Genomic DNA, 22,371 nt, shown 5'->3' with positions numbered 1-22,371 from the left:
TGTAAGGTAACTGCCCAGTCATAGCTTTCATCTAACCATGTCTCGGTTATTCCCACTATGTCATAGTTACCTGTAGATATTTCTGCTTCTAGTTCTTTCATCTTGTTTGTCAGGCTTCTGGCGTTAGCGAGCATGCATTTTAGAGAATTTTGCTTTGTTCTAATCTCCTCCCTGTTGATTGTTTTAGAAATTTTCTTACCTCCCTTCTGAGTATGTTGTCTTGGATCTTTGCCGCACCTCATATCATTCATCAGTATAATATCTGGTTTCAAGTTCATGTCTGATGCTTTTCTTCCCATCCCCTCTTCTTCTAGTTTAACTGATGAGTGTAGCGAGTCTTCTGACGAATGTGTGTTTCCCAGGTTTGTTGAGGTGTAGTCCGTCTCTGGTGAGGAGTCCATTGTACAGGTAATTCACACTATGGTCCAGGAATCTGAATCCTTGTTGTCTGCACCATCGTCTTAGCCAGTTGTTTGCATCAAGGATCCTGTTCCATCTCCTGATGCCATGCCCGTCTGCTGGAAGGATAGAAGAAAAAACTACCTGTGCATCCAGTTCCATTACCAAAGAGCGCCCCTTTAACACATACCACAACTCATGATGCTCCGATACGGCAGAGAAATAGCGTCATAGTACCATAAAAAATGCGTCACTTTTTACATCTCATGACTGATATCCATTTTAAATTCTCCAATAGCTCCAAAAACGGACAGTATCTTACTCCATACAGTATTATGGCCACCGCATAGTGCGCTATACAGAGTAATGAGGCCCATATATTTCACCATACAGAATCATTGGTCCCATACAATGTTTGAAACAGGATATGATGAGCTCCACATAATGCTACAGTATATGTTGGTCTCTATGGATGAAGCTGCACTGTCTTATGGGCCCAAATAATGCTCTATATATAATGGGCCCCATTTCTATTGCTCTAGTGTATAATGGGCCCTGTAAATGCTGCTCCAGTGTCTGATGTCCACCTTTGGAATGTTCCAGTGTATGGTGGGTCCCATATATCATTCTCCAGAGTATAGTGCTCCCCAAAAATTACTGTCCCAACATTGAAAACACTTAAATAAGTCTCCTCAAATAAGTCTCCTCGCTAGGGAATCCCTGTACTAGTCTGGGCGTACAGACGTGATGTCATTGCGCTCTCTGATCAGAATATCACTGTCAGGAAATGCGGAAGGCGTCATGGCGGTGGAGCAGGGAGAGGTAAGTATTTTAACTTTGCAAGTGCTGTGATCCAGAGCAAGCAGGGGGGCCCACTCTTTTGGCGACGGCACTGGCACAGGGCCCCTCAGTACGGTGGTGTGTCTGACGGCGGGTGGGCCGAACCTGCACTTTCAGCTGCACCTTCCTTTTTGTCACCATGTAAGGTGGTACAGTATATGGGAAGGGTAACCTGAGTTTCATCTGGGTCACATACAGGCTGTGTAGAGTGCGAGGGGAATGTAGTGGTCTGGGTCAATGTACTAGCAGAATCATCTAGCAGTGGCTGGGCCTCAGTGCACTTGTTGCCCCCCCAGGAGTATGGTCGCCACAGTGGCATTACCTTCCTCTTAGGGAGTGTGATGTCATGCTTGGGAGCAACGAAGGATCTCTCTAGCAGTTAAACCAACACACAACACATTTCCCACTCCAGGCCAGCAGGGAGACCTCTGAACCTGACTGCTGAGGAGCTGCTGTCTGTGGTCGGGAGGAGGTAAGTTAGGGCAGTCTGTGAAGGGAAAGGGAAGTGTGTGGACGTGAGAAGGGGAGCTGGAGGATGAGCAGAGTTAAGGCTCAGTCCTAGCTTGAGCGCATGGTCCGGATTCCGGTCTCCGAGTTTGTAGGGACACTGATGTTCCTGCAGCAGAAACCGGAGGAAGTAGCAGCTGTAAATGTTCTGTACCCAACTAAGGATCGGAGTCCCTAGCAGCGACGTGTGGGAGCCAAGGCTACGGCTGCCTGCCATACGAGAAAGTTCCAAGAGAGAGTCAACAGGGGGAACTTCATTGAACTCAGCACTGCGTGTACCTCAGATAAGCGCTAGAATGGAGGCCACACTACCTATCTGCATAGAGAGAATTCCAAATTGGCTTCCAGGCTGACCAACTCCTTCTCCATCTGGACTCTGGGTCCTGGACGGCACTTACCAAGTACAGGTAAAGGAACTGCATGACTGTGTCTCTCCTCTTTCTCCTGCGCCTGGCGCATGGCGCTGCTACATTCTGCACTGCACACCATCTATCAACTCTTTCATGTGCCCTGTGACAATGGCCATACCTATGCAGGGCTTCTACATCTTAGCTGCACCACAACTTCTGTCCCAGAGAAGTGCCACTGCAGCGCTGGTCAATCTACTCAGAAACCACAGGTGGCGTCACGTATCATTCACCTATAAACGTAATTCACCCCTTTGCATGGACGCCCAGGGCCACGGAACGGGTCACCACCACTGTGACACATCCCAGGGAGACAACGTTCCGGTACCGATTAACCCCACTGCCCTGCCTGGCCACCCACACTCCATGTCAGATTCATCTTGGATTGGGGAATTCACAATTTGACTTGATAACCCATGCATGGTATGATAGAAAGAGCTACATGGACTAATGTGAAGTGTGGCCTGCTGCATCATTCACTTTGGGTGGGGGTGCAGAAGACAAGGAAAGTGGTTCTTCCTGACCAGGAGCCAGCACTTGACGACTCAGTGCTTGCATTTTTGAAACTTCAGAAGAGGAGGGCATATTTGCTGGAGTCTGTTTCGGCAATGTAAGCCCAAACCAGTTCCTCATGCTCCGGCTTTAAAAACGGTTAACCTACTCCCAGAAAAGGTAGCCTTCCAGGCGTTCCGTAGACAGACCATGATGCAGGCTCAACACCTCCTGCCTTAGCTGCTATTGTGCTTTTGCCACTACCAGCAGATGCACCACCACCATCAGCACCAGCTGGCCCCCCCACGCCCACGTCCGCGGCCTCTTCCACCAAACTTCCAAATTTAGCACAAAATAGACACAAAATAACATCACATATATGGTACTGTATCAGAAGCGTACAGCTCTATTCTGTCAAAGGATAAGTGTCAATCTCCATATTTATTCTATCAGTCACACAGAGACACTCCCAGGCTCAGTATGGATTAGACAAGAATATAAAAAGTAGAAAAAGTGTTCAGTATCATCAGATAGCAGGTATATATAGCATAGTTTAAACATTAACAATGTACACCTATATGTCATGAGTAGTGTTGAGCCACCCCGCTAGTGTTTTGGTTTGTCGCACAGGAGGCAAGTTCGTCGAATGTTCGTTGAACCACACTGAAAACAATGTCAGGCAAACACAAACACATACTAACACATAGAAAACAATTACAAAACACATTAAAAGGTGTCCCAAAGCCGACAAAATGCTCAGAAGCCAAAAATAACATATGGAAAAGGGCAACTACATTTACAAAAGAGGTGAAGGAGTAAAAGGAGGAGGTGGAGGAGACACAGATCTAGGCTTGTCATGCCCTTATGAAGTCAAGAAAGTCTGGTCTAAAAATGTAAAAACCAAACCCAAAAAAACAAAATCTGAAAAAGAACACGATCATATACCGTCGTACTTCCGACCAATAAGTTATGGCAACTGGCGATAGGGCGGCGTTATTCCCATGAACCTCCAAACAGCGTCCATGAAGCCAAAGTGTTTGCTTTCTAGGGGCAGTATGATTGCAAAGCTGAACATTAAAGGAATGTCCAAAAGGGCACCACCAGGAGTGGAGCCTGCGGCTTAATTGGACTCCACCCGGGAAACCACAACCATGCCACCTCAAAAAAAGATGCACATATTGAAAGCTTTGTCGATTGTGTGTGTGTGGTGTGGTATGTCCATTTGTAGTTGTGCTAGAGATTTGTCATCTTTATTCTGTTAACAAACGAGACTCCGGCATGCCCCTGCGGTACGCGTACAGCTTACTAGAGGGATACGCGAGGCTCTGGCACGCGCGATCGAGCAATAACAGGGCTATCATGGCCTTCCATGTCCGGGGCTACATGCGCACTACACTGAAAGGACCATCTTTTGTCACTTACAGGTGCAGATAACACGCTGAACACCGTTAGTGATGGGGATCTGGGATTCCAATAATTCGCCGTGAACGATGATTTCCCAGTAATTGCAGGTCAACAGCAATTCCTGATTTCGGCCTAACCGCCATTACAGAAAAAATGCAGAACATTATGTGTCCAAACCACAGGTGCTGTAGCTTGCTTAACAGCTCTGCAGCCGTTCTCAGGCCCAGTATGGATTCTACAAGATTCGAGAAAGTTGATAAAGGGTACAGTTTCACCGGATAACACGTATATATGTTGCATAGTTTACACATTAAAAACCTATGTGTATCGATCAGGAGGCAGGCTCAGACGGTCTCAGGCCCAGTATGGATTAGTCCAGATTGTACAAAGTTGAGATAGGGTACATTATCACTGGATAGCAGGTATATAGAGCATAGTTTAAACATCTAAAATCTCCGTGTTCTCTGCAAGGATTACACAACAATCTAAAAGCTAGAAAAAAGGAAATGTATTTCAAGCGTACACCATGATACACTTTTGGTGGTATTTTTAAATCTTCATTTATATTTCTGTCTCAGTAAGACAGCCCAGACTCTCTGCAATAGGAAATTAGATGCATACAATTATTTACCTAAAGTCTAGTGATTGCAGAAATCTACGAATTACTATTCACGGGAACAACTTCCATCACAAGTCTCTGAGGCGATGCTGACCCTCAATTAATTAGTGTGTGGACACAGCAAAAACCTTTCTTTGTGAAGAAAGTGTTGCTGTATCGCAGTACCGTTGATCCCATCGCCGTTACTCATATCCATCCAATTTTGATCACAGGGAGAGATATAAACATGGTGCTCACTGCTATCATGATCTGTCACGTAACTTTGGAGTGCAAAACACAGAAGCCACAGGCCGTAGGCGATTCAATTGGATTGGCATGAGAGGGAGGGCACATTTAAAAATGTGCGCTGGAATGTCACACGTCCGTGGGTAGGAAAACTGCTAAAGCTGATGAGAAACCACCACTGCATCTCATTGTGAGTCGACGTCCATAAGAAATGGAAGCCATTGATCATCTGAAGCTGGATCCTGGCCAGCAGGACAGGGCATAGCTACGTCCTAACCATCATCTGCTATCAGTTCACCAAATTTGAAGTGCCAGTCCCAGTGATGGATTTGCCAGCCCAGACTACACAGTGGAGGAGCAGGGAGAGGTAAACATTGCAAATGCTGGGGCCCTGCCCAAGCAAAGGGGGCCCACTCGTGGGCGTCGGCACTGGGCCCCTCATAGTACGGCGGTGTGTCTGACGGAGGGTGTACACCACCACCGTCAGAGACACTTGATTGCACTATGAGGGACCCTGTGCCAGTGCCCGCGCCCACGAGTTGGCCCACCCACCTGTCCAGGGCAATGGCATTCGCACGGTTGCGTGCGCTCGGTGGTGAACCCGGCCATTGGGGGGAGGAGGCTGCCCAGATAGGGAGGTTTACAAAATGCTATATGTTGATGTGGGACATTCACCTGCTGCTAAAGGCGAAATTGGTCAAGTCCCAGGAACAGGTGGACCCAAGAAAACAATTTTTCTGGCAACCTATGTGTCATCAGGGTAAGGTGGGACAAAATCTTTGGAAACCCACGCATGGTTCATTTTAACCCTCCGTCAGGCGCAATATAGATTCTCCTCAGTTCATGTGCAATGTGCCTGACAGGCACAGGTCAGAAAACCACCTATAGTAGCTACATATTTCAATTTCAGGACTATAGAAGTAGTCAGTGACCTTCATAGGAATGTATTAAAAGAGATTACACCAAATCAGATGCAAAAAAAAACATTTATTAACCATAAACTTATTAAAACTAAAAGTACCACTTTTCGGTAGTACCGCCAAATAGGCTCCAGTTATCTTTACTTAACTATTGCTTAAATATAAAATTATGGAAAAAAACTTAAAGGATATTGCACTTAGATGTTACTTAATTATTTTCTACTCATCTTCAGTGGTTTCAATTGCAGCAGAAGCAGCACAGGTACACTTAGAAAAGCAAGGCTGGCAGACGAAAGTTGCATGGGAAAGGCAGATTGATTCTTTACATATTTTGCAGTCATATTTAGAAAGCCTTCTGAAACCAGATACAAATGAGCAGGTAGTACAACTGCGTCTTTTAGAAGGTGGTAGAGTCGGTGTTTGTTCTGGAACGTCCTTGGGACGTCCTTTGTATTTTTATCTTTGCCCAAATAATAAGCTAGATCTGTGTCTGTTTCCTCTGTATCAGTGTCATCACCATCCTGCTCTGTTCCAGAATCAGTGTTACATTCTGCTACCTCATCTTCAGATGAAATGTCACTAGATTCCTCTAAATCCTCAGTTACTGCTGGTTCTTCCTCATCATCTTCTAACAAAAAAATCTTCATTTCTTCTAAATGAAGGGGTTTAGATGAATCATACTGTTTTCTGGCCATTGCAGCAGAAAATCTGAAGCAAGAGAGAAAGAGTATGTGTTAGGGCGCAATGTGCCTTAGAAGCCACCCTCCTTTTGTCTAAGAAAACAGTACTTATGTACACTAACTTAGCATTAATCCTTCATAAATCAAGCTAAATACACAATCGTGATGAGTAAAAAAAGAAAATACTAACCTTTCAATTTGTGTTGAAATCAGGCGCAATGTGCCTGAGAAGCCAAAGTGTTGATATCTGCTCACTAGAAGGTCTGCTGAGTCACTGTGATATCAGGTTTCACAGAGCCTGTAGAGTCAGGAGATAACTAGGAGGGGTGGGGTTTTCTGATAAGTGGGCAAGGAGAGAGAAGTGAAACTAATTACTGTGTGCCTGTCAGATCTATTGCGCCTGACGGAGGGTTAATGAAGGTTAGATCATCCACATTTTGGGTCGACAGACGGGTCCTTTTTTCTGTCAGTATTGATCCAGCAGCACTGAAGACTCTTTCCGATAGCACACTTGCAGCTGGGCATGAGAGCTCCTGTAAGGCATATTGTGCCAATTCAGGCCAGGTGTCCAGTTTAGCTGCCCAATAGTCAAATGGGAATGACCTGTGAGGGAGAACATCGATATGGGAGGAAAAGTAGTTTGTAACCATACTTGACAAGTGCTGTCTCCTGTCAGTTTCAATCTATGCAGTATTACCAGTCGTGTGAGCGGGACTTGAAAAATCAGTCCACAACATGGTCATGAAACCCCTGTCTCCAATGACACCTCTGATGTGTCCACCACCAACACTGCTTCCAAGTTGCCCCTGGCCCCTACGGCTTGTGTGAGAACCAACACCGCTGTGTGCTGGGAATGCCTCAACCAACCGGTTTACCAGAGTAGCTTGTTTGTTAGCCAATATTAGGTCAAGGTTCTCCTGTGCAATGATGTTTTGGAATTTGCCTTTATAGCGTGGATCCAGGATGCTGGGCAACCAGTAGTCATCATCGTTCATCATTTTAGCAATGGGGGTGTGGTGCCCCTGAGGCTTCAGTCGCCAAAGAGGTACTGCACCTTCTCCTAAGGTGTAGTGCCCCACCATCCAAGTAAGGTGGGAACTCCTGACCACGCTCCACACCTGCATTCCACACACAGGATAGTTCAGTGGTGCCACCTAACAGCTTCAGGCTGGGGGTTAGTAGAGCACCCCTTGTGGAACCCTGCTTCGTAACACGAGATGTGCTGGGAGGCGGGTGGAGTGAGATGATACAAAAGAGAGGGAAAGTGTAGCATTTCAAGTCAGTCTGGGGGGAGACCCAGAAGAGGTCAGTCTGACAGAAGGTCAGTCTGGGGGAGAGACCCAGAGAAGAGAGCAGGCTGACAGCAGGTCAGCCTGAGAGGAGCTCAAGGCAGAGGAAGGCAGTCAATCAGGAGAGGCTGAGGACTGGTCTTAGTGGAACGAGCTCCTCAGGGAAGGAAGAGAAGGAGAAAGAGACGTAGACTAGAGACTACAGATTCCATGAGAGAGATAGAACAGATCGGAACGAAGGAGAAGAGAAGGACGGTGGGAAGCTGGTTGAAAAAGAGAGAGAACCCTTCCAGTCCACAGCGCGCAAAGGTCGTGGCCCTGTCCCCGAGGTTGATAGGATCTTTATATCTGGCAACCGACACCGGAGGAGTAGTGAGCTGCTAACGCCTTGCTCCCACCATAGACTTGGGGCACAACAGCGAAACGGATAGAGAGCTGGGACTCAGGAGAGGAGTCCCCGAAGTAGTCTACAGCTGTCTGTCATACAAGTAGAGACTAGGAACACTTAGAGAGAGGAATTCCAGGGTAACTAAGTACTGGAGTGCTTCGCACCTAAAGGCGCATTTGAGGAGTCGTTCAGTGAAAGGTACATATTGGCGGAGTGTGGAAAGGAGAGTCTATCCTGCCTGGAGGTTGGCTGGAGCCCTGACCTGGAGAACACAGTACGGAGGCAGGCAGTTGTGTGAACTGCAAACAGTGAGTAAAGCTTTGGAACTGCATACTCTGGTGTCCTCCAGTTATTCCCGCACCGCTATACCTGGGTAACAACGTCTACACCATCCTGTGCCTCTCCTCATCCATTGCACCTACACTGCCCTGGGACCACAGCTCAACCTGTGGGGAGCTATACCATCTCTGCTGCACCACACCATCAGTCCCAGTGGATCTGTATGCAGCGTTGGCCTAACACCATACTTGCCAAATACCACGGGTGGCGTCACAAAATATTCTAATAAAATCTAAACACCATTAACACCACCGCCATTGATATTGGGGCCCAGGGCCATGGACCGGGTCACCGCTGCTGTGACACACCATCCCCCGTGCACCGGTCCGGTACTGAGTACCCCACTGCCCTGGGCGAGCCGCGGGGTGACCCAATTTCTGGAATCACGAACAGGATGATGAAGCCCGATGCCATCGGGTTCTGTGTGCCTTGCATTTACAATTTTTGAAAATGTGCAGAAGACCAAATTTAATAGACTGTAAAATGGACATTAGAAATGGCCGCTGGCGCGGAGGAGAAGGGCGTGAAGAGATGGGAGGTCCTAAGAAAAGACCGCAAAGAGTCTTGGGCCATCCCTGCCTGAATTACTATGTGACAGACGCATGGCCCACCCCCCGAGGGGTTCGTATACTGGCTTGGTATGGAGGCGCAGGAGGAAGACGCCGCCCCCAGAAGGAGGAGCAGAGAAAGCCAGTGGTGAGCAGAAGGGCGGAGCAAGGAGAAGAACGCCAGAACGCCATTTTGGAGAGTAAGGGAAGGAGGCCTGCGGAGCGTGGCGAAGAGCAACGCCCCGGCGCCATGGCTGACGGCTCCAACCCGAACTCTGGCATGAACCGCCAGCAACTAGAAGCTGAAATAGCCGAAGAAATAGTCACGCTGACCACCCGGCTGCGGCTGAGGCAGGAGGCCTTGGGAAGACTGAGCCGACAGCGCACCCAGGAGGGGCTTACACCTGCGGTACCCGAGACACCGGTACCCACCGCTGCTGCACCGGATCTTTTCCTTGCAGACCTTGCAAAGCTTGGAGCTGCTACCATGCCACCGGCAGTGTATACTATCCCTTCTTTGCCGCTGATACCAGAGGAGTTGTATGCAGCCGAGGGAGCCGAAGCAGAAGAAGGGGAGCTCCTGTCCGGACCTGGCGCGGCTGCGCTGGTCTCGCCGGCGACTCCCGTGGAACCGGAGTTGTCATGGACTACACTGCCGTCACCCGCCACCACCATGTCTACACCGGAGCAGAGGTCGCACCCCTGGGAACTCCCGGGTATATATTCCGGCCTTCCTAATGGATTGATGAAGCGAAGGACCCTGCTGGTGGGGGTACGGTTGGAGCCGGCGCGCCCGATCCGACAGCTACAGACCAGAAGGGGATCTGGATCGTTTTGGGATCCCTTCACTGCTAAATCCCCAGGCAGTTGCTTATCAGCACCAGCACACTGCAGAGGCCCTAGGAGCTAGACCGCGTACCAGAACAGTGGAACCACCTATTGAGGAGGATACCACATCAGGTAACAATTCCAGTGCAGCTACCCGAACCCCAGGAGGGGATCAGCACTAAAGAACAATTTACAAAATTTCTTGTTACCCAGGAGGGTCTTGTTCGTTTTTTGTGTGTTCCTGTATTGTACCTTTTGTTGTCTTGCAGCCCGCGGACGTGCTGTGTTTAACGGGGGGTATGTGGCGCCCCTGAGGCTTCAGTCGCCACAGAGGTACTGCACCTTCTCCTAAGGTGTAGTGCCCCACCATCCAGGTAAGGTGGGAACTCCTGACCATGCTCCACACCTGCATTCCACACACAGGAGAGTTCAGTGGGGCCACCTAACAGCTTCAGGCTGGGGGTTAGTAGAGCACCCTTCATGGAACCCTGCTTCGTAACACGAGATGTGCTGGGAGGCGGGTGGAGTGAGATGATACAAAAGAGAGGGAAAGTGTAGGATTTTAAGTCAGTCTGGGGGGAGACATAGAAGAGGTCAGTCTGACAGAAGGTCAGTCTGGGGGAGAGACCCAGAGAAGAGAGCAGGCTGACAGCACAGCAAGTCAGCCTGAGAGGAGCTCAAGGCGGAGGAAGGCAGTCAGTAAAGAGAGGCTGAGGACTGGTCTTAGTGGAACGAGCTCCTCAGGGAAGGAAGAGAAGGAGAAAGAGACGTAGACTGGAGACAACAGATTGCATGAGAGAGATAGAACAGATCGGATGTCGATGCCTGCTGCGGATGCTCCTCCTCCTCTTCTGACCTATTGGCAGCGGCACACTCTACCCCCAATGGATGCCAATCTGGGTCAACAACTGGGTCATCCATCACCTCCTCTTCAATGTCATGTGCACCTTCCTCTGTGTCACCGTGTATGGTGGTATAGTATGCGGGAGGGGGCAACTGAGTTTCATCAGGGTCAGATTCTGGCTCAGTAAACTGCGAGGACAATGTAGTGCTCTGAGTGAATGTGCGAGCAGATAAATCTAGCAGTGGCTGTGCATCAGTGCACTCCATGTCAGATTCATCTTGGCCTGGGTAATTCACGATTTGATTTGATAACCCAGGCATGGTATGTGAAAACAGCTCCATGGAGTAATCTGTAGTGTGGCCTACCGCATCCTTCAATTTTGGTAGGGGTGAAGGACACAAGGAAAGGTGTGTTTCATGACCATGAGCCTCCAATGACGACTCAGTGCTTTTATTTTTTAAAACTTCAGAGGAGGAGGCGATAGAGCTGGAGGCTGAGTCAGCAATGTAAGCCAAAACTTGTTCTTGAAGCTCCGGCTTTAGAAGCGGTTTACCTACTCCCAGAAAAGGGAGCCTTCGAGGCCTTGTGGAGCCAGACGATGACGCAGCCTCAACACCTCCAGTATTAGGTGCTATTTTGCTTTTGCCACTATCAGCAGATCCACCACCAACACCAACACCATCATTACCTGCTGTCAACCCCCGCCCACTTCCACGGACTCTTCCACCAACTTCCACATTTTTTATGAAAATTTACCCAAATGTACACCAACTCTCTGGTACTGTAAAACAAGGTACAAGGTGTATATAGTACTGGGGAGAATTGGAATGTCTTTACTCTTCAGGACACTGTGGGATTCAGTCAGGCCCTGTTTATTTAACACCGCAATATGACAGGCAGATTCTCTATGCTGTTAGAAGGGTGTATAGAGGACTGTGTAGAATTGGAATGTCTCTACACTTCAGGGCACTGTGGGATTCAGTCACGCCCTGTTTATTTAACACCGCAGTATGACAGGCAGATTGTCTATGCTGTTAGAAGGGTGTATAGAGGACTGTGGAGAAATGGAATGTCTCTACACTTCAGGACACTGTGGGATTCAGTCAGGCCCTGTTTATTTAACACCGCAATATGACAGGCAGATTCTCTATGCTGTTAGAAGGGTGTATAGAGGACTGTGCAGAATTGGAATGTCTCTACACTTCAGGACACTGTGGGATTCAGTCAGGCCCTGTTTATTTAACACCGCAATATGACAGGCAGATTCTCTATGCTGTTAGAAGGGTGTATAGAGGACTGTGTAGAATTGGGATGTCTCTACACTTCAGGACACTGTGGGATTCAGAAGGCCCTGTTTATTTAACACCGCAATATGACAGGCAGATTCTCTATGCTGTTAGAAGGGTATATAGAGGACTGTGTAGAATTGGAATGTCTCTACACTTCAGGACACTGTGGGATTCAGTCAGGCCCTGATAATTTAACACCGCAATATGACAGGCAGATTCTCTATGCTGTTACAAGGGTGTATAGAGGACTGTGGAGAATTGGAATGTCTCTACACTTCAGGACACTATAGGATTCAGTCAGGCCCTGTTTATTTAACATCGTAATATGACAGGCAGATTCTCTATGTTGTTAGAAGGGTGTATAGAGGACTGTGTAGAATTGGAATGTCTCTACACCTCAGGACACTGTTGGATTCAGTCAGGCCCTGTTTATTTAACACCGCAATATGACAGGCAGATTCTCTATGCTGTTAGAAAGGTGTATAGAAGACTGTGGAGAATAGGAATGTCTCTACACTTCAGGACACTGTGGGATTCAGTCATGCCCTGTTTATTTAACACCACAATGTGACCGGCAGAAATTGCCTAGTGTATGACAAACTACAAGGTGTATATAGAATTGGACAGAATTGGAATCTCCTTACAGTGTAGGTCTGTAAGAACGGAAAAACTCCTCGACTTATCCTTACAGAGTCACACACAGCTTCACTGTGGCCGTGATAACAGCCGTTACACGGTACTGAGAGAGGAGCGTGCACGTACACCGCTTTCCAGTGTATGTAAAATTGTCAAGCTCTGTGTTTTAGTATACGGACTGACACACGCTGTCTCTCTATAGTTTTGAATGTAATCAAACTGCAAATATACTAAACTGTTTGAAAACCAGACAAAACTATAAGGTAGAGGTCTGTAAGAACGGAACAACTCCTCGACTTATCCTTACAGAGTCACACACAGATAGCTTCACTGTGGCTGTGATAACAGCTGTTACACGGTACTGAGAGAGGAGCGTGCACGTACACCGCTGTCCAGTGTATGTAAAATTGTCAAGCTCCATGTTTTATTATACGGACTGACACACGCTGTCTCTCTATAGTTTTGAATGTAATCAAACAGCAAATATACTAAACTGTTTGAAAACCAGACAAAACTATAAGGTGGAGGTCTGTAAGAATGGAACAACTCCTCGACTTATGCTTACAGAGTCACACACAGCTTCACTTTGACCGTGATAACAGCCGTTACACGGTACTGAGAGAGGAGCGTGCATGTACACTGCTGTCCAGTGTATGTAAAATTGTCAAGCTCAGTGTTTTAGTATACAGACTGACACACGCTGTCTCTCTATGGTTTTGAATGTAATCAGACAGCAAATATACTAAACTGTTTGAAAACCAGACAAAACTATAGGGTGGAGGTCTGTAAGAACGGAACAACTCCTCGACTTATCCTTACAGAGTCACACACAGCTTCACTGTGGCCGTGATAACAGCCGTTACACGGTACTGAGAGAGGCGCGTGCACGTACACCGCTGTCCAGTGTATGTAAAATTGTCAAGCTCTGTGTTTTAGTATACGGACTGACACACGCTGTCTCTCTATAGTTTTGAATGTAATCAAACTGCAAATATACTAAACTGTTTGAAAACCAGACAAAACTATAAGGTAGAGGTCTGTAAGAACGGAACAACTCCTCGACTTATCCTTACAGAGTCACAAACAGATAGCTTCACTGTGGCCGTGATAACAGCTGTTACACGGTACTGAGAGAGGAGCGTGCACGTACACCGCTGTCCAGTGTATGTAAAATTGTCAAGCTCCATGTTTTAGTATACGGACTGACACACGCTGTCTCTCTATAGCTTTGAATGTAATCAAACAGCAAATATACTAAACTGTTTGAAAACCAGACAAAACTATAAGGTGAAGGTCTGTAAGAACGGATCAACTCCTCGACTTATCCTTACAGAGTCACACACAGATAGCTTCACTTTGACCGTGATAACAGCCGTTACACGGTACTGAGAGAGGAGCGTGCATGTACACTGCTGTCCAGTGTATGTAAAATTGTCAAGCTCCGTGTTTTAGTATACAGACTGACACACGCTGTCTCTCTATAGTTTTGAATGTAATCAAACAGCAAATATACTAAACTGTTTGAAAACCAGACAAAACTATAAGGTGGAGGTCTGTAAGAACGGAACAACTCCTCGACTTATCCTTACAGAGTCACACACAGCTTCACTGTGGCCGTGATAACAGCCATTACACAGTACTGAGAGAGGAGCGTACACCACTGCACGGTGTGTGAAAAATGAACGCTCAGTATCTCACAAGGACAAAACAATAAAATCTGGATTGCTTTGAAAAAAGCAGTTTGCTCAGCAGTGGGCACACAGCAATGCAGCTACCAGATAGCCTTAAAAGGCAGCCTAATAACCAACAGAGCTGATGCACCAAACTATAGCCTCCCCTTGCACTGCACAGTGACTGGTGTGTTGTACAGGCAAAATCGCTAGCAGCAGAATCAGTTTTTGGTATCTTCTTCCCTGCCTAACACACTCCCTACAGAGTCAGCAGCAGCTCTCCCTATTCTGAGATCAGCATGAGTAACATGGCGGTCGGCGTCCCCACCCTTTTATACCCCCTGTGACGCCCCACAAAGCAAGCAAATCACTTGCATGCCCTTCTCCACGATGGTGGTGACCGCTACCTATGTCATCACGTTGCCCACAGTGTCCGTTCTTCCTGATTAGCTGCAAAAAGGGCGCTCAAGCATCTTTTGAAACGCAACTTGGACGATAAAATCGCCGACCTCGTGGCCGACCTCACGCTTATGTCGGGTTTCGTTTCATGAAACCCGACTTTGGCGAAAGTCGGCGACTTTTCAATTTTTCGACCCGTTTTGCTCAACTCTACTCGTCACCTTTAGGTGCTGTTTTTTTTTTTGAGGCCAAGAAAGATGGTTCATTAAGACCGTGTATTGATTATCATTCCCTTAACAAGATGATGGTTAAATATCAGTACCCGTTACCTCTGATGTCTGATTTATTCTCCAGAGTTAAGAGTGCCTGCTGGTTTACTAAACTTGACCTCAGGGGGGCGTATAATCTTATTCGCATCAGAGATGAATGTGTTAAGGGGAGAATAAATGGCACATGAATATATACAAGAATCAAAACTGTACCACTATATAGACGATTTGCTGAATATTAGGATCATGTTGCTTTAAGATACTTCTGATTCTCTGCTGAATTATTTCTGTGTATGACCCACCTAGGCTTCATGTAAAACCGCAATACTGGGTGGACTAGGGTGGATCGGGCTAAAGAACAATACTTATGTACACGGTGATTGTGTAACACATGGGAACAGTAAACGGTAACTTAGAGATGTACATAGTGATTGTGTACCGATATGGGAACAGTAAACAGTACCTTGGAAATGCACTGTTGATGTAACACAATGAGATAGCATAATTTCTGTTATAAAAGCTGCGCACTCTGAATTAAAGACAGAGAAGAATCATACTGACACGATACACCTTGTCTTGTGTATTCTTTTCTCCGTGCACGGAAAATCTCTACCAAAGATCCAATTTGGCCACAGACAATTAAGACGGGCTACACCCTAGTGCGGCAGAATCAACAGTTGGCGCTCAAACAGTGGGGCTCAGGACGATACCAGACGATCACAGCCGCAACAAAATCTCCCCCAGGACGGATGTCTTTCCAGCAGGACGAGGCTGCAGCTCGAGACCAGGTGAGAAAATATATCATCTTACCTACCCTTCTGTATTCACGTCCGGCTGGGAGGAGACAGTTGGCTGTCTTCTCTGAACCCTTAAACTGACCACGTTTGAAAGTCCTGAGCCTATGGACCCGGTCAGATATATAATTCCTTAATTGTCTGTGTGTATTGTCCGGTCTAACCAATTCAGAGGGTGTATCTAGAATCTGTCAAGTATCTGTTAAAAACTATTTCGTACTGCACTAGGGCTACTAGAAGCATACAGAGCAGAGTACAAAGGGGATGTTTCCATTGGGTTATCACCCTGGTTCCGACTTTAGACGGTCGAAGAAGTTATATATATTATATATATACACATATAGGTGCTCACGTCCGGCCATACGCCCACGGTATAAACTGGGCCCGGTGACGTGAATGACACGGCATATATATATATTTTTAAGGAAAGAGGTGATTACTATTTTTCCCCCTCTGCTGAAATATCAACCACCTATCTAGAGGTGATTACCACTATTTACTACAAGTCCTAGCACCAAAAACCCACCCTGGTCACGATTTCCTTAATTGTCTGCCTTATCTGCTTTGCCTCTCTGCTTTGCTGTTTTGGTTGTTTGCATACGTGATTGTTACCTCAGCCAGCCTGAAAAGGAAAAAATATAGATAGGGAGACGTACTGAGCAAATTCACTGTCACTCTGGTTCCGGTCCTGCTCTCGGCTTGACCGATGATCGCAGAAGTCTGAACTGTGTCTCTCCCAGTGGGCAAGTGGGAGTAGGTGCTTGATTACTCTGAGTGATTTTCCAACCTCTAAGTGGTTGATGACTTCTTGCGGGGTTCCCACCGGACATCACCTGGCTAAGGTGATGGTGCTTTAGCTGCAGCATAGGTTCATAAGTTATATGGGTGGAAGGGTAATTTCAATTACCGTGTTGATGTGACTGAGTGATTGCTCTCTCCCTGAAAAGTATGGTTTGCCCAGGTGTAGATTTTTCACCTCTACAAATCAGGCTGGCATATGGATAGGTAAATTGCGAATTGTTTTGGTGTCAAGGATTCGCAGTATTTTATGTCAGTACCAGTTTTAAATTCATTGTCTTTTGTAGTGTGTATGATTTGCCGGCAGGAGGCGTACTAGCATGTGGTTAAAATTTTTGAATGCATTCTATGTGTGTATACATATATATATGTTGTGAAATTAGATAATTGGATAAACTGGTTTTGTTCTGCATACTATAATTATAAGGTTAGTTGTTTCAGGTAGAAAGAGAATTACTTGAATGGTAATTGCTTGATTTGTACAGATATCTCTGTGAGATCCGAGGTCTATTGTTACTTTCTAGTTATTGTTTACTAAGGTCACTACATTTCTCTGTGAGATGTTTTCTTTGCAATGTTTTAGAGCGAAAGTTTTGAGGAAACAGAAATTTTAACAATTTATAAGGTATTTTTATACTACGCAGTTTCTGGATACACGAGATTTGTGAAATACTCTGGTGTTAGTTGTTGGTTAATTCCCTATATTACTGTGTTCAAGATAGCTAGACATCACTATGTTCACTGAAGACCCCTTTACTCGGACATAAGGAGTACATACAGCTTTTACAGTCACATATCCCACTGTTCATAACCCCGTGAGAATTTGTTTCAAAACGCACACATACATATGTTTTTCAGATATACTCAGAATTCAGATGATAGAATGGGTGGGAGCAGTCAGTCGATATCTATAAGACAGATATGACCCATAGTGGAGTGAGGAAGAAAATGTACGTTAAGAAACCCTCCGATCACGAGGGGAGGAGCATTAGATAAGAAGGGATGGAAGAATGTGTTAATGAGTGGAGAGCAGCGTCCCAGCCTCAGGTATTATGAGGTGTTACAGGACCCTGAAGCATTTTATAAGATGGCAGAGGAAGTTAGGAAAAAAGGGAAGAGGAAAGGAATATAACAAGATTGCTGAATTTTGTGCAAAACAAATATTTACACAGGAAGATGTCAGTTGCAATATCTGCATTACATTCATTTATACTTCTATATACATTCCCGATGACTGGACGTGTGCCAGCCGTCAAACACAGAATGCAGAATATCGTGAAACTTGTTCTGACTGTCAGATGACCAATCCAAGTAGTCTTATCCTCTGTCCAACTATTTATATAGACGGCACGTCTTGTGCTACATCCTGTCCAGCATCCATTATAGTTTTATTAATTAATGTAGTTTATGAAAAGAATAATGAAGAAAAAGATGAATATGACATGGAGGTAAATAATTAAACAGAACAGGAAGAGACAGGAAATAAATAGCTCAGACTGATAATCTACAGTATTTATCGTTATATGGTGGGGGGACATAATTATCATCATCATCTTTTAAGCCTCAAAGCTTATACTTTTGTACACAATCTACTCCACGCAAGGACTCCTGGAAATACCAGGAGACAGATACTCTAGTAAGCAGCTTGCCAGACCCCCATTCTCCAGGATGTCATGCAGGGAAAAGGAGAACCTGTGGATAATTTCTTCCACCGATGTAACAAAACGTTTCTGGATCTCAGATTTGAAATGCAAATTAGTTCCCAGTTGGAAGAAGCTTGACACCCACCAACATCGAGCTCCAGATTTTAATAGGGTATTGGCATACTGATTCCACAACCCATGAAAGTACATATACTCTTAACAGTTGCCCCCCCACAAAAATACAATAGAGAAACAACATCTCTCACCCAGACAGAGGTTGAGGATACTCCTCTCAAATTCCTGGTGGGTCCCGATGCAATCAGAAGAGTAATCAGGGATATTGATCTACTTGCTGAAGAAGTATGTAGTCTTTTCTTTTTTACAGGACACATCTGTAGATCATGTGGGCGTTGAACTAATGGCACTGATCCCAGACTCAATATTGGCAGGCTGAAAATCCAGTTTGTAAAGGTGGGGCCGAAGCCAGTAGCCCTGCTACCAAGGAAATTGCAATATTCACCCTCCATTTCACAATCTGCAATTATTTCTATGAAGTTATGGATGATACATGATTTGTGTGCTGTCAATGAAGTTATAGTACTGAACACATCTATGGTACCAAACCCACACACTATGTTTTTTTTTTAATCAATTCTATTTATTTTTCTATGGTTTACGGTGATTGACCTGGCCAATGCTTTCTTCAGTTTATTTCTACATGCTGCAAGCCAGTACCTGTTTGTTTTCACACGAGGGCCAGCAATATATTTGGACTATGATGCCTCAAGGGGCAAAGTATAGCCTCTCTATGTTCACCCGAGCCATGACCAATGGCTCTGGCACGGTTGCGTGCAATCGGTGGTGACCCCGGCCATTGGGAGGAGGAGGCTGCCCAGATAGGGAGGTTTACAAAATGCTATATGTTGATGTGGGACATTCACCTGCTGCTAAAGGCGAAATTGGTCAAGTCCCAGGAACAGGTGGACCAAAGAAAACAATTTTTCTGGCAACCTATGTGTCATCAGGGTAAGGTGGGACAAAATCTTTGGAAACCCACGCATGGTTCATTTTAATGAAGGTTAGATCATCCACATTTTGGGTCGACAGACGGGTCCTTTTTTCTGTCAGTATTGATCCAGCAGCACTGAAGACTCTTTCCGATAGCACACTTGCAGCTGGGCATGCGAGCTCCTGTAAGGCGTATTGTGCCAATTCAGGCCAGGTGTCCAGTTTAGCTGCCCAATAGTCAAATGGGAATGACCTGTGAGGGAGAACATCGATATGGGAGGAAAAGTAGTTTGTAACCATACTTGACAAGTGCTGTCTCCTGTCAGTTTCAATCTATGCAGTATTACCAGTCGTGTGAGCGGGACTTGAAAAATCAGTCCACAACATTGTCACGAAACCCCTGTCTCCAATGACACTTCTGATGTGTCCACCACCAACACCGCTTCCAAGTTGCCCCCGGCCCCTACGGCTTGTGTGAGGACCAACACCGCTGTGTGCTGGGAATGCCTCAACCAACCGGTTTACCAGAGTAGCTTGTTTGTTAGCCAATATTAGGTCAAGGTTCTCCTGTGCAATGATGTTTTGGAATTTGCCTTTATAGCGTGGATCCAGGATGCTGGGCAACCAGTAGTCATCATCGTTCATCATTTTAGCAATGGGGGTGTGGTGCCCCTGAGGCTTCAGTCGCCAAAGAGGTACTGCACCTTCTCCTAAGGTGTAGTGCCCCACCATCCAAGTAAGGTGGGAACTCCTGACCACGCTCCACACCTGCATTCCACACACAGGATAGTTCAGTGGGGCCACCTAACCGCTTCAGGCTGGGGGTTAGTAGAGCACCCCTTGTGGAACCCTGCTTCGTAACACGAGATGTGCTGGGAGGCGGGTGGTGTGAGATGATACTAAAGAGAGGGAAAGTGTAGCATTTCAAGTCAGTCTGGGGGGAGACCCAGAAGATGTCAGTCTGACAGAAGGTCAGTCTGGGGGAGAGACCCAGAGAAGAGAGCAGGCTGACAGCAGATCAGCCTGAGAGGAGCTCAAGGCAGAGGAAGGCAGTCAATCAGGAGAGGCTGAGGACTGGTCTTAGTGGAACGAGCTCCTCAGGGAAGGAAGAGAAGGAGAAAGAGACGTAGACTAGAGACTACAGATTCCATGAGAGAGATAGAACAGATCGGAACGAAGGAGAAGAGAAGGACGGTGGGAAGCTGGTTGAGAAAGAGAGAGAACCCTTCCAGTCCACAGCGCGCAAAGGTCGGGGCCCTGTCCCAGAGGTTGATTGGATCTTTATATCTGGCAACGGACACCAGAGGAGTAGTGAGCCGCTAACGCCTTGCTCCCACCATAGACTTGGGGCACAACAGCGAAACGGATAGAGAGCTGGGACTCAGGAGAGGAGTCCCCGAAGTAGTCTACAGCTGTCTGTCATACAAGTAGAGACTAGGAACACTTAGAGAGAGGAATTCCAGGGTAACTAAGTACTGGAGTGCTTCGCACCTAAAGGCGCATTTGAGGAGTCGTTCAGTGAAAGGTACATATTGGCGGAGTGTGGAAAGGAGAGTCTATCCTGCCTGGAGGTTGGCTGGAGCCCTGACCTGGAGAACACAGTACGGAGGCAGGCAGTTGTGTGAACTGCAAACAGTGAGTAAAGCTTTGGAACTGCATACTCTGGTGTCCTCCAGTTATTCCCGCACCGCTATACCTGGGTAACAACGTCTACACCATCCTGTGCCTCTCCTCATCCATTGCACCTACACTGCCCTGGGACCACAGCTCAACCTGTGGGGAGCTATACCATCTCTGCTGCACCACACAATCAGTCCCAGTGGATCTGTATACAGCGTTGGCCTAACACCATACTTGCCAAATACCACGGGTGGCGTCACAAAATATTCTAATAAACTCTAAACACCATTAACACCACCGCCATTGATATTGGGGCCCAGGGCCATGGAGCGGGTCACCGCTGCTGTGACACACCATCCCCCGTGCACCGGTCCGGTACCGAGTACCCCCCTGCCCTGGGCGAGCCGCGGGGTGACCCAATTTCTGGAATCACGAACAGGATGACGAAGCCCGATGCCATCGGGTTCTGTGTGCCTTGCATTTACAATTTTTGAAAATGTGCAGAAGACCAAATTTAATAGACTGTAAAATGGACATTAGAAATGGCCGCTGGCGCGGAGGAGAAGGGCGTGAAGAGATGGGAGGTCCTAAGAAAAGACCGCAAAGAGTCTTGGGCCATCCCTGCCTGATTTACTATGTGACAGACGCATGGCCCACCCCCCGAGGGGTTCGTATACTGGCTTGGTATGGAGGCGCAGGAGGAAGACGCCGCCCCCGGAAGGAGGAGCAGAAAAAGCCAGTGGTGAGCAGAAGGGCGGAGCAAGGAGAAGAACGCCAGAACGCCATTTTGGAGAGTAAGGGAAGGAGGCCTGCGGAGCGTGGCGAAGAGCAACCCCCCGGCGCCATGGCTGACGGCTCCAACCCGAACTCTGGCATGAACCGCCAGTAACTAGAAGCTGAAATAGCCGAAGAAATAGTCACGCTGACCACCCGGCTGCGGCTGAGGCAGGAGGCCTTGGGAAGACTGAGCCGACAGCGCACCCAGGAGGGGCTTACACCTGCGGTACCCGAGACACCGGTACCCACCGCTGCTGCACCGGATCTTTTCCTGGCAGACCTTGCGAAGCTTGGAGCTGCTACCATGCCACCGGCAGTTAGAGTTGAGCGACTTTTGGTTTTTTAGGGTCGCGTTTCGTTTCGTGAAACCCGACTTTTCCAAAAGTCGGGTCGAGCAAGATCGTCCGATTATAGGGAAAAGTCGGGGTCGTCTCGAAACACGAAACCCAATGTAAGTCAATGGGGAATAAAAGTCGGCAGTGAGAGGAGGACAGGAAACACACCTACAGTGCCCATTTGAATGCCAAAAGCATCAATTCTTCTTACTTAAGCTTGTCAACCTTAATTAACTTCATAATACAAGTTACGCACTGAAAAATGGGGGTTATTTGGCTAAAGTTTTGGGGGGGGAGGGCTGGCTGCAGGTTTTCATGTGCCCTGGGCGAAAGAGCGCCCCTTTAACACATACCACAACTCATCATGCTCCGATACGGCAGAGAAATAGCGGTATAGTACAATG

The 22,371-nt window shown here is 46.9% G+C and overlaps 1 protein-coding gene across 2 annotated transcripts in view; it reads right to left on the bottom strand.

The window, feature by feature from the left end:
- LOC141060815 (lysozyme C-1-like) overlaps nucleotides 1-18,651 on the bottom strand; it is a 67,331-nt gene extending 48,680 nt beyond the window's left edge. The window contains exon 1 of one of the 2 annotated variants that reach the window (XM_073557193.1): nucleotides 18,494-18,651. The gene's annotated coding sequence lies outside the window, so the exon portion shown is untranslated. The remainder of the gene's footprint in view (nucleotides 1-18,493) is intronic. The other variant, XM_073557194.1, reaches the window with a different exon arrangement.
- Nucleotides 18,652-22,371: the final 3,720 nt, after the last annotated feature.

The sequence above is a fragment of the Dendrobates tinctorius genome, unplaced genomic scaffold (assembly GCF_039654945.1).
Source record: "Dendrobates tinctorius isolate UK_male_01 unplaced genomic scaffold, ASM3965494v1 ptg000245l, whole genome shotgun sequence".
NCBI lineage: Eukaryota > Metazoa > Chordata > Amphibia > Anura > Dendrobatidae > Dendrobates > Dendrobates tinctorius.
Note: the sequence above shows the minus strand (reverse complement) of the source record. Positions and strands in the feature narration are given on the sequence as shown.